This window comes from Balaenoptera physalus, assembly GCF_965194825.1.
Source record: "Balaenoptera physalus genome assembly, chromosome: 10".
NCBI lineage: Eukaryota > Metazoa > Chordata > Mammalia > Artiodactyla > Balaenopteridae > Balaenoptera > Balaenoptera physalus.
Genome location: NC_138889.1, coordinates 24,751,115 through 24,764,035, shown reverse-complemented (window position 1 = coordinate 24,764,035; position 12,921 = coordinate 24,751,115). Strand labels below are relative to the sequence as shown.

Sequence of the window (12,921 nt, the reverse complement as noted above, 5' to 3'; positions counted from 1 at the left end):
TGGACGCCTTCCCCGAGCACAGGCCCAACTGCCAGAGGGTTCAGGAGGCTTTGAGTTTGCACTGGTAGTTCTCCTCTTCTAATGAGGTCACCTCTCAGCAGAGTAGGTGGCATGACTCTGCTAATGGGAGATTTGGAAACGCAGATTGCAATTACAGTCTTTGTTTCCAGATATGCCCCATAGTTTCCAAACAGCCCAGGGAGCTAGAAACAGGACAGCTCCTCTACAAATATGTAACAGAGATGGATAGGACACATTCTGCATTGAGTAACACCTCAGTGTCTAATGCTATTTGGCGTTATCTTTTCTTAGGAGTAGATTGGGGTGGGGGTCAGGGGGTGGGGTGGTATGGGAATGACACTGGCCAGGAGTTACATTTCTCTAACATTTAGAGCTCTGTCGTTTACAATTCCATGTAGTCATTATGCTAGTGAAAAACCCACAGTTTAGAGGGTTTAAGTGACCTGTCCCATGGCCACCACTCTAAGCTCTATCATCTACAAAATGGAAATAACACCTGGGCTGCTGTTAGAATTTAGTGTGTGAAAATGGATAAATCTTCTACAGCTATAATGCCTCATAATGATTAGTCCTAAAATACATATCTCTGTGAGTACCACACAGAGAATGGAAGCAAATACACATCTTCCCAACCCTCTTTCACTTTTCTTGCCAGCCTCCGAGAGAAGCAGCCTGAGTTTGGGACCACAGAGCCCTGGGCGAGGCCCTCTGCAGCCACAGTCTTTGCCCTCAGAAGCCCTGGATTGCAGTGCCCGAGTCGCCATGACAACAGGCAGTGGCTCTGCTCCTGGATGGCCAGATCCAGTTTCTTGTTGGTTTGTTTGGCTTTTGTTTTTTGAGGTTGTTTTGTTTTGCTTTAATTAACCAGAGCAGACTCCGTGTCTCATTTGGATTTGCTATTGTCTTCATTCCTGAGTATTTCTTGGATCTGAATTGTAAATCAGTAATTCTCCTTTCCCCAGATAGTTCTTAGTGAGTCAGGATGGAGTATAGAACAGCAAGCAAGATTCTGCTTGAATTCCAGCCCAAAGTTGATAAAGTGGGCATTCGTCCAAGTGAAAGCATCTGCCAGGGGTTGGTCAAGAGTTGGAGGCTCTGACCCAAAGCTTTTGTACATCTCCTTATCCCCAATTTAATTAACGCATACCCGTATGTATGTATGCATCAGACACCGTTAGAGGTCTTTTCAAGCACCTCCCTCAATCCTCCTTGTGGCTGGAGGGCATCACTGTCTCCTTGGAACAAATGAAGACACAACAGAGTCTCAGAAAAGGAGCTTTGTACCAACGCAAGGCTCTTTCACTATTGTGATGCTTCTCTGTCAGGTTGTACCAACAGGTCTGTGTTCACTCTGCTCAGAGGGATCACAGGTAACTGAGACCAAACGGAAGACCAAACTGTCTCACCTCCCCATCCTCCCACTTTTGGCCGAGAGCTTCAACATTCTAGCTCCTCTAAAAGAATAACGTAGTAACCAGATTGAGACATCACTTTCTGGTCTTCGAGAGCAGATCAACTCTTCAGGCAGTCTAAAGGGAGAGAGCTTGTGCTCTCTCCTGACCAAGAATTCTAAATGTCATTTGGGTGCCTGGACTACTTTGCCTGGGAGTGGGTCCTCCACTGGACCCTGTGTGGGTCCTCCACTGGTCCCTGAATGGGCCCTGCCAGTATGAGGGGTCTCCTCCAGTACCAGGGTACACATCACCCCAGAAAGTTTGGCGAGGCCTACGCTATTCTGACTCACTGGGGGGAGACGGTATACTGTTGAGCAGAACAGTTCAAAAAGGATTAATCTGAATGCCATATGCAAAATGAATTTTAAAGAGGAAATTGGACTCAGAGAAACCAACTAGGAAACCGTGAGAATAATCCAGGTCAGGGAGGAGGATGTCTGGTTGAGGACAGGGGCAGAGGGAATGGAAGAGAATAGACAAGTAGAAGAGGTCAGTTGAGGGAAGAATCAGAAGGACTGGCAACTGGATTGAGGAGGTAGGTCTAGAACCTGCCAGATTTTAGTACTGTGTGGCTGTAACTAAAAGTCCTCCAGATATCCGCAATCTCAGTCTCCTTGTCCTCTAAGTGAAAGTGCTTTCTTTAAATATTAATAACTGGGATGAACTTTTTTTTTTTTTACATTCACTTTTTAGTGCTTCATTTAATTACTCATATTGTTACCATATTGCTTTCTGCTACTTTTCCTTGCAGATGGATTAGTTAAGCTTTGTTTCCCAGCCAGAGAACTCACTGAATTACTATTTGTAATGCCGTTTCTATGGAAAATGAATCATAAATTTCAAACAGCCTTGGAAATAGAATTTTGGAATACAGAGTTGCTGACGTCCTTTATTGTGTTTTATTTGAAAAAGATATTCTGGTAGTAGATGCGGAATTGACATCTACTTTGAAGAAAGGTGAAGTTGGGAAGCATATATTTGGGAGCATTTGTCCAGAAGTCAGAATTTAAAAGGCTGGGAATGATTGAAACTGGGCAGTGAGAAATAGTGAGGCACACTGCACACCACTGGTTCAGCCACTTTCGTACTGGAAGGAAAAACAATACAAGGTCTGCTTCATTTAAAATAAAATACGTAAAGCCTGAATCAACTTTGCCATGGTAAAAAATAATTTTTAAAAATATGCAATAAATTGCTATTTTAGAAATGTCCAGTTTAAATAAATATATCTCGAGTTGTGAAAATATGAATTAAGATATCGAGAAATATAAAAGTACTTTTTGAAAAAATGGAATGAATTGCACATAGTAGTTTAAATTGATTTCAAATCAACCCACTTGGGTGCAGCAATGGTTGCATGTGTGGTCCTGTCTATATTGAAACTGAATGAGTCACTTGGCACTTCAGGGGCTATGACACCAGCCTGCTCACTTGGTATTTCCTGTTGAGAAGATCATTTATGATCCAAGTTGCTTTATTGGATTCAACTGAGCAGATCTTTATTAAGTACCTTTCATATGCCAGCACCAATCTAGGCATTGGGAGGGGGTAAGAATTGTACAGCTGTTTCCCTGCCATTAAGGAATTTGTCATTCATTTGGGGAGGCACAACTAACACACAAAAGACAATCGGAGAACACAAAAGATGCAGTATGTTCTGTTCGCAAATTGTCTGGCTTTTTTTACTGTGGGGACATCAAGAAAGAGAGAGATCTCTGTGAACTAAAGCAGACTAGGAAGAGTGTATGAAGGAAGAGGGATGAGTTTGAATGGATTTAGGCTAGAGTGTCATCAGACTAGGAATCTAGGAAAAGGCTTACTGTGTGGGGAGGAAAGGATGATGGAAGATTCAGACCTGAGGTTGAGTGAAGCTGGCAGATGGAGTGTCCCTGTCAGGCAACCTGGAGGAGAAAGCCTAGATAGTTGAGGTGTGAGTAGGTTTTGAAGTCCTTGAATGCCTGGTTAAAGGATCCCATCTTAATCTAATACATAATAGAAACGGGATATGACCAACGAGACAATGTGATATTGAGCACAAAATTTTAGAAGTAGGAGCAAAGCCAGGTAGGGTGCTGGTCCTCCACCCTGGGACACTGTCAGCCACATGGATGCTCTGAGATGACAAGCTTGAGGTTAATGACTTTTTTTCAGCTTCCGGTTGGTTCTTGAACCTAAATCCTAAATATACAAGGGGAATGGCCCTAGCCTGAAAATGCCAGCTGAAACCAAATTAAGAGAAATATAGACTCCAGCCAGAAAAACTTGCAAAAGAAACATCGAAGCTGAGGCCCCCTTGTCAATTTGCAAAAGCCATGGGCCAGTCAGGCAGTTCTCCTGGGAGCTCAAGAGAGAGAAATTACAGCCAAATCTAATTGACCATCTTCATGATCCTGAAATCATTCCTTATAAGTGAAGATGTACTCTCTGCTGGGGAGGCTGAAAGTGACTGGTCAATTGGATGCGGTCAGGAGACATTCCACTGCCTGACAGATTCTGTGAATTTTTCACTTACAAGCCAGGGTGACAGTGAGTAGGAAAAGCCACAGCATTACCTGAGTGGGGCACATTTTCTGAGCCCTCACACTCAGCCCAGTAGTGAATAAAGTTGAAATGATGGGTAAAGGGAATCTGTCTCTGTCATCAGCTTTCATGGAAGGCCCTTCACACAGGAGCAAGGTTCTGCTGGAAGACCCAGGCCCACATTAGCAGGTCTCTGCCTTCGGTTTCACTCCGCTTTGTCACTCCTCAGCCACTGTGGTCTCTTCCGATCCCCCAGGGTACAGTGAGTGCGCAGCTAGATCCCATGGGTCCACCAGCCCAGAGCCTTGCCGGGCTCAGCAGCTGACTTGGGAAAGATGGAAAGCGGATGTGGAGAGGCCACCACAGCACATAAGGATCCTCAGCAGGGCCACAGGTGCAGGGAGTGGGAGGTGAGAGGGCGGAGGAGACACGCTGGCTATTTGATCTCCTCTAACTCTGGGCAAAACACTCCTGCAACGTGCTGCCTTCCATTCCAGTAGAGGGTACACGTGAGAACTGGATCATCTGAGTGCAGATTTGAAGTGCGTTCTAAAGAAAGATAAGACATGGTTGGAAGCAGCCAAAGTTTAAGAATCTTTCAAATGAGCTATGGGAAGACATCCCACACTTGTGTCTGGAGACAGCATAATTGCTGTCTGAGCTTCAGGCTCTGACCTTAGGCCTCACTCTTTGACACAACCCATGTGTGGGGTGACAGGCCCTGCCTTTCGAACAAAATCCAAGTGTAAAGGCTGCAGAAATCTTGATGTGGTCTGGCTGCACTTCCACCGTGCTGCATTTGTGAGTTTCTGCCTCTGGCATCATGGTTTACATTTTTTTGAACAAATGGAAACTATAGCTGCCGCACATCCCTTTGGCATCTTCTCTTCCCCAACCCAACACGTGAAACGAGTCAGTGTAATATGTTCTAAAAATATTCGTATAATACTCAAAAATGCATATTTCTTTTCTTTTTTTTTTGAATTTTATTTTATTTTTTTTAATACAGCAGGTTCTTATTAGTTATCTACCTTATACATATTAGTGTATATATTTCAATCCCAATCTCCCAGTTCATCCACCACCACCCCCCCATCCCCTTCCCCACCCCCCGCCCCCTGCCCTGGCATCCACACGTTTGTTCTCTACATCTATGTCTCTATTCCTGCCCTGCAAACTGGTTCACCTGTACCATTTTTCTAGACTCCACACATATGCATTAATATACGATATTTGTTTCTAACATTTTCTCTTTTTGAGCACTTGGCTGTGGCAGGCAAACCTTACATGCTTTTGCTCTTTATGGATCAGGACCATCGTAACCAAGTTCATTTTGCTTTTGCTCCTGTTCTCTGTGAGGTTGGAGCTCACTTATAGGAACATGGAGCATTTGTAAAGTATTTAGTCATTCAACCATCAAAACTCTATTGGACACCATTGCTACTAGGTATTGAGCATAAGAAAATTTTAAAAATTTTGGTCCCTCCCTTAAAGAACTTACAACATAGCAAGGAAGCAGGCAAGTAAACAAATAATTGATGCATAGTGTGGCATATCCTATATAGAAACCGTAATGTTCAGTAGGAGCTTGGAAGAGGGTTTTAAGGGTCTGGAAAGACTTTGTTGAAGAACGTGGATTTTGCAGTACCTGTAGGAGTTCATGAGGACGACTATAATGAAGAAAGGTGTTCCTTCCAGGAGAGGAAGCGTGTACAGAGCCAGTGGTGAGTGAAGCAGCACGGTGGGCTGGAGGGCACTGGAAGCACCTCAGTAAGCCTAGGGTGGGAGCATGTGTCAGGAGGGATCGGGACACAGGCAGAATGAACCCATCTAGGTCTTTATGTCTCATTTCTGGAGATTTTGCTTGGTTATCCCATTAGCTGGGATAGCAAGCCATCAAAGTGTTACAAAGTGTTAAGGAAGGAAGTGACATCATCATATCTGTGCTTTATAAAGATGATGCTGATATAAGGGAAGAACGAATTGTAGAGGGTCAAGCCAGATGCAAGGAAAACAGCTCGACCCAACTGCTGGTATCCAGGTGAAATCTGTAAGTGTCTAAACTACAACAGTATAGTGATTTAGAGGAAACGTTGGATGGAAGAGGTGTTGAGAGATAAAGGACAGAATGTAGTTACTGGGAGTGTGTGTGTGTGTGTGTGTGTGTGTGCATGCGTGCGTGCGTGCGTGTGTGTGTGTGTGTGTGTAGTCGGTGTGATGGAGAAGATATTTCCCAAGACTCTGGCTTGGTCATCTAGGTTGATGGTGACAACATTAAGAGTAAGAGTTAAAGAGTAGGTTTGGGAAAGAATGAGTTGAGTTTGGTTAGAGGTGGACTTTGAGGTGGAAATTTAAAGTGGAGAGTTGTGTATCTGAACCTGGGGCTAAGAAGAAAGGCCTGGGCTAGGTGTGTAAATCTGAGAGTGTGTCTCATGTGTATGGGCAGCAGTGAGGGTAATGGTCGGGGAGATCACAGCGGGCACTGGACAAGCACAGGCTTATCACTGAATCTGGGTTTGAGTCCTGGCTCTTACCCCCGTGCTAGCCATATGACTTTGGGAAAGTCATTTAACCACATTGAGCCCTGTTTTTCTCATGTTTAATGGAGATACAAGGATCTGCCTTAAAGCATTATTCGGTTATTTATTCAGTCGTTAATTCAACGAGTATGTATGTATGTAGGTATGTATTTATTTATTTTAAATTTATTTATTTATTTTCGGCTGCATTGGGTCTTCGTTGCTGCTCACGGGCTTTCTCTAGTTGCAGCAAGCAGAGGCTACTCTTCGTTTCGGTGCGCGGGCCTCTCATTGCGGTGGCTTTTCCTGTTGCAGAGCACAGGCTCCAGGGCACACGGGCTTCAGTAGTTTTGGCACACGGGCTCAGCCGTTGTGGCTCACGGGCTCTAGAGCGCAGGCTCAGTAGTTGTGGCCCACGGGACTAGCTGCTCGGCGGCATGTGGGATCTTCCCGGACCAGGGCTCGAACCCGTGTCCCCTGCATTGGCAGGCGGATTCTTAACCACTGCACCACCAGGGAAGCCCTCAAAGAATATTTATTGAGGTCCCACTCTGTGCATGGACTTGGGACACAAATGTGAAGAAAACAGTCATGGTCCACGCTCCAAGATAATTTTCAGTCTTTTGTAGGGAGCAGACATTAAACAAATAATTGCCAGAACAATTATTGTTAGGGTAAATGCTGAGAAGAATTGCACAAGAGAATAAGTTTATGACACCTGGTATAACAGAGTAGCACAGAGTGGGTCCTGAGACAGTACCAGCAGGAGTAGTAACACTTGTGGTACTTTTCATGGAGTCATGGAGTGATGTGAATAGATTCTAGTTTCCAGTGGATTGAGTAACAAATGAGACGTGAGAAACTGGCAGTAATGAACAAAGATTATTCAAAAGTTTGGCTGCTAAGAGGGCTATATAGAGAAGTGGTGATTGAGGAAAAGTTGTGGGGTTTTCAAGATGAAGACTTGAGCACGTTGAACTGCTGAGGGGAAGGACCTGGCAAAGAGGATAAGTTATAGGAAATAGGGACAGAGGTCTCTCAGGAGACAGGCAGATGTAAAGAAACGCACCTTCTCTGACTAGCAAAAGAAGCATGGTAAGAGGATTAAATGAGATAACACATTACAAAATGCATGGCACAGTGGATGGCCCATGGTGGGTGCTTTAAAAATCGTGTTGATTAAGGCTGTGAGCACGTACACACACACACATATGCTTACACATACACCTGTACATCTATCCACACATCTGCTTATATACATACGTGTATCTACCCACACACAGTGTTCAATGTTGTAATTGTGAGGATTAAAGGAGGGAAGTTGATGTTCATGCCTGGAGGCCTCACTTTCTTTGTGGAGAAGGAGGCAAGGAATCTGCTGAGAGATGGGGCAGAATTGTAGGTCTTGAGGAAAACCATGATGGGTTAAACTGGCTAGTGCAGGAATGAAAAAAAGAAGAAAGCTGACCTGGAGAAGGATTGCTGAATGATGCTGAGGGACCACTGAAGATTGGAGTGGAGAATCACATATTAGGGACAGTGAGGGCTGGGGAGTTCCCTCCAGCAAGCCCCATGTACCTCAGTACTGCATCATTTCAACTTGTGCACTGTGGCGTAACAAAACGCAGATGAGAGAATGAAGGATGCCAGCAGGGCAGTAAGTGAGGTGTTGGACGACAGGGTCTGACGGAACAGGAAAAAAACAAGTGGAGCCAAGCGGAACCCAGAGTAGGTGACAGTTGGTGGCTCGTTAAGATCAAAGAGTTGAGTTTAGGGGGTTTTGAGGGTGTAGAGGAACTGGAAGAAGAGAAAACGGTCCTTGGAGAGTTGTGTATTGGCATTTCAATTATCGAAAGAAGAGTGGTCTTAGAATGTGACCGAGATAAGGAGATGCTGAAGGAGAATGCCAGTGGTGGTCATGAGAAGTTGAGAACCTAGAGGCTGGTCCTCCGCCCACACTCAGGAACTGAAACTTCTTTCTCTGAGAGCACCGTGATCTTTGATTGCCAAATTAAAGTCCTCTCCTCCAGTCTCAAGTCCTTGACTTCTCCTAGCACTCTTTACTGTTGGCCACCTCCTTCCTCGTACTGTCTCCTCACTGGACGTCTGGTAAATGTACTGTTCTGGCCCTTCTCCCCTTCTCGTCCCTCCACTGGCTTCTCCTCTCAGCTCTCAGCTTGCTGGTACAGACCTTCTCTGAAGACTCCTCTGAGCTGTGCCCACATTCACCGTCAGAGTCCCTCCCTAGCCAAGTGTCCATGAAGACTGGTGGAGGGAAAGAGAAGAGGCAGGAAGATGAGGTATGAAACTGGCTCTGAAGTTGGAGCAACTGACACATGGGCCTGAAACAGGGAAGTGGCAGTAGGAAAAGAGAAGAGATGCAAGTGGAAGGCATTTCAGAGTTTACGATGAAAGTCAACAGGACAACTGGGAGAAAGAAGTATGTGAGGGAGATGGAAATAGAAGGATAAGAGATGATGAAACGTTGAGGCTTCCTGAGAGGACGATGTTGCCAGAAAGGGAACATGGGAGAGGATGCGTTTCGTGTGGAGCACGCTGAGTTTGCTGAGTTTAAGGTACCAGCTGCCCATTCAGGTGAGATGCACAAAACACAGATGGACCTTGGAAAAGGTGCTTTAAAGAAAAAGAGAGGGTAGGAAGAGGCCATGTGAAAGTTGGGGGGCTGGGATGAGGGAGCTGGAAGGAGCATAGGAGAGCTGGAGGCGGGGCGCTAGAAAGTGGCTACGGTGGCGTTGGGGAGGGGGCTTGGGGGCTGGTACCGGCGAAGGAAGAGGGGACCCTGGGGAGATGGAATGGAGGCTGGAGACCGGCAGCGGAGAAATAGCAGCGGGGTTTTACACGGAGCTCGGAAGGGAATCTGGGGGCTGGTGTTCGGGGTAAAAGGAGGTCTGGTATTGGGTGTCTAGAAAGGGGCTGTGGAGAGCGGGGTGGGCGCTTCTACGAGGGGGTAAGAAGGGGATGTAAGGGGCTAGTGCCAGGGGACTGGGAAGGTGATATGGGGGCTGGGACAGGGAGGGCGAAGTGCAGGAACCAGGATGAGGCTAGAGGGACATCGGGGGCCTGGGCCGCAGGGTCTGAACACGGGGCGGGGGCTTGGGAGGGTCCCTCAGAAGGCAGGGCTGGGGGGAGCCTAGGTTTGGCGGGCCAGGGCTACAGGGAGAGAGGTTTTCCAGGCCAAGGGGACGAGGGACAGGCGCCGGCAGGCAGCCCGAGCCGCGAGGGGCGGGCAGTGGGCAGGGGCTGTCCCCGGGGCGCGGGGGAGCGGCCGGGCCCGGGTAGGGCCAGGGGGTGGGGGGTGGCGGCTGCCGCGCGCCCAGGCCGGACGCGCGCGGAGGTTGCGGCCGCGGGAAGGGGGTGCGGGGAGACCAACCTGGGCCCGGTCCGGAGCAGTGGGTCCGGGACTGGCACGGCCTAGGCGCCGCGGCTCGGCGCTCCGAGCGGCGGCTTCCATCTTGCTCGGGCTCTCCCCGGGGCGCGCTCTCGCGCGGAGGTGCGAGCTCTCGGGCACCAGCGCGGCCCGACGGAGGCGCGTTCCTGCCGCCGGCGTGCGGGGCGGAGCGGAACAGCAGAGGGAGCTCGGGTGTCTGCCAGTCCCGGAGAGGGGTCGGCGCGGTCCCTGGGGTCCCCCAGCCGGAGCAGTAAGCCCCCGCCACAGTAAGGCCTTCTAATTTGGGGGACCCCCTCCTTCCGGCCGGAGCTGTGCGATTGTGGGTCCACGCAAAGCCCATGGGAACGGGGGAGGGGCAGAACAGGGTGCTAGTTCACAGCGTTTGAACTGATGCCTTGCTCCCAAATTACCGGGGGTACAGCCTACCACAGTGTCTCTCGAGTGGCACCCTTACGCTTCCAGTCCTTTGGGTCTTGGAGGCGTTGAAGGTTCCCAGAGTCTCCTAGGAAATTGCCAGCCCCTCTGGGAGAGGGAACCTCCTAAACTGTTAGCGGCCCACGCCCGCGGTGGGGATTCGTTGGCCGCCAGTGTGTGGAGCTGGGCCTGGAGAGCCGGACCCGGGAGGCATCCAGGCTGTCTCCTGAGAACCCTAAGATCCCAGAAGCATGAGCTGGAAGGGGCTGTGAAGAGAGTCTCATTCTACACCTTCTCCCACTTGACAGATGGAGAACAGAGGCCAAAGAGGGGAATTGACTTGTACAAAGAACTCTGCAGAGCGATGACACCCTGGAGAGAGCTGCCTGCCACCCACACCGCTTCTGACATCACTACTTTGTCTTTAAAGAAACTCCTTTCCCCCTCACTCAGGCCTTGGATTTGATGAGACTCACCTTAATCCTCTCTAGAGTGGGGCAAATGATCAGGCCTGGACAATGAACATATTCCATTGTTCTAGACACAATGACTGGCTCTGGGTGGGCCCATAAGCCAATCCAAACAGTTGAGAATGATATCCAGGTCATTTGTTGCAGTTTACGAGAAAGAGATTGTTCCCCTTTTACTGAGTTTGTTGAGCTGGGGCTTCAGCTTCAACCACAGGGGGGCATCTTTGACACCCCAAGCAGAGAGATTGTCTAAGAATAAAGTGAACACAAAGAGAAGCTAAGAAATAGAGACAGTCCTGGTGACATAATTTGAGCACCTGGATCCATCCATGCCTGAAGACCTGCTTCTGGATTGTTCTGTTAGGTAAACCAATGAATTCAGTTTTTGCTGAAGCCAGTTTGAGTTGGGTTTTTGTCACTTCCAGTCAAAATAGTCCCAAATAATTTACCTACATCTCCCCCAACCCGGGCTGGTGTACTGGATTATTTATATTGTAGAAAAATGCCTGAAAGGGTGAGCTACTCCTGACATATTGGAACACAAAGACAAGAATTTGAGGTGCATCTGTGCCACTGTGTGACCTAGGACGGTGATGCTACTCCTCACAGCCTCATTTTCTTCATTTATAAAATAGAGAAAAACATCCTTCCTTCCTACAGATGTTATGAGGATCAAGAGAGAGAATGCATGGAAAAGAGCTTTGTAAACTGAAAATGGCTTTATAAATGTAAGTGATTGTCATTAAATTTTAATAAGTGGCTTGCCCAAGGAGTAGAAATTACAGTGGTATTGGAAAGGCACTCGCAGATCTATAAGTGGCTGGGACAGAATGTTTCCTTGTTTTCGAGACTAACCTTGGAGCAGTTACAGAAAGGAAGTCTGAGAACTCTCCTCAGGAAGAACAGAACAAAACAGTTGTGACCTCAAGTTGGGGACTATAGACCATAAGGCAACGATGATCCTGGACTGAGCACCTGGATGAGAGAAGCCCCCAGGGCACTTCCAGCCAATATCCTAGCAGAGAATGATTTGTGACTTGTCAGATACCCTTATGCCTAAAGTAAGTGTTCAGTTACATTGAACGGTTATTAAGCTCTTACAGCATTCTAGGTCCCCTGATCTTTGCTTTAGATATATTGTCTCATTTAATCTTCACAATAACCCTAAGAGGTAGTGTTATGGGCTGAATTATATCCCTCTCCCCCACCCCCAAATTCATATGTTCAAGTCCTAACTTCCAATACCTCAAAATGTGACTATTTGGAGATAGGGCCTTTAAAGAGGCAATTAAGGTAAAGTGAGGTGATATGGATGGGCCCTAATCCAGTATCACTGGTGTCCTTTTAAGAGGAGATTAGGACAGAGACTAGATGATGACCATGGGGGACATAGCAAGAAAGGAGCCACCGTCTGAGGGGCCTCAGAAGAAATCAAACTTGCTAACACCTTGATCTTGGACTTTTAGCCTCCAGAACTGTGAGAAAATAAATTTCTGTTGTTTAAGCCAAAAAAAAAAAAAAAGAGAGAGGCAAGTACTAGAAATACATAGTTGAGAGTTAATCACAATTAGTTGTGTCTATGACACACTGTAGAAGAGGAAGATCATGCCAACTGACAGCACATGGGAAGAGAGGAGGGCGGAGTCGAGAACTTCGGGGACACCTGTGTTGAAGGGGCGGGAGGAAAAAGGCCCCCAGAAAGAGAGGTTTGTCACGAGGTGGGCAGGAGAAAACACAGACAGTGGAAGGAATAGAGAAAGCAGTATCTTGAGGTCTAGGGAAGACTTATTAGAGAGAAAAGACTACAATGTTCATGGCTTGTTGGAAGGAGAAAATATGGAAGAGAGAGCGAGATTGCCAGCAAAGAACTGCTTGTTGGATTAAGCAGGGATCGGAGAATGGCAGAGCCTTGCATCCTTATTCCTCCAAGAACAAGAGAAGATGAAGAGAAAGAGGAATGCATGGGCAAAGAAGGCAGTGTTGAGGTGGAGGAACATGGCAGTCTGGTGGTCCTCTGTGTTCTTGATAAGAGAGAAGCAGTCATCTCCAGAGAGAACAGGAGGAAGGCTTGGGGTAGATGCTACAGGGAGCGCGAAAGCATATCAGTCAGACTT

General features: G+C 47.4%; 1 long non-coding RNA gene across 1 annotated transcript; it reads right to left on the bottom strand.

Moving 5' to 3' along the window:
* Window positions 1–2,952: 2,952 nt before the first annotated feature.
* On the bottom strand, window positions 2,953–9,992 carry LOC309668146. The gene is made up of 2 exons (XR_014268094.1): window positions 9,906–9,992; window positions 2,953–4,544 (listed from the first exon to the last, which is right to left on the bottom strand). It is a non-coding gene; the product is annotated as an uncharacterized lncRNA (long non-coding RNA).
* Window positions 9,993–12,921: the final 2,929 nt, after the last annotated feature.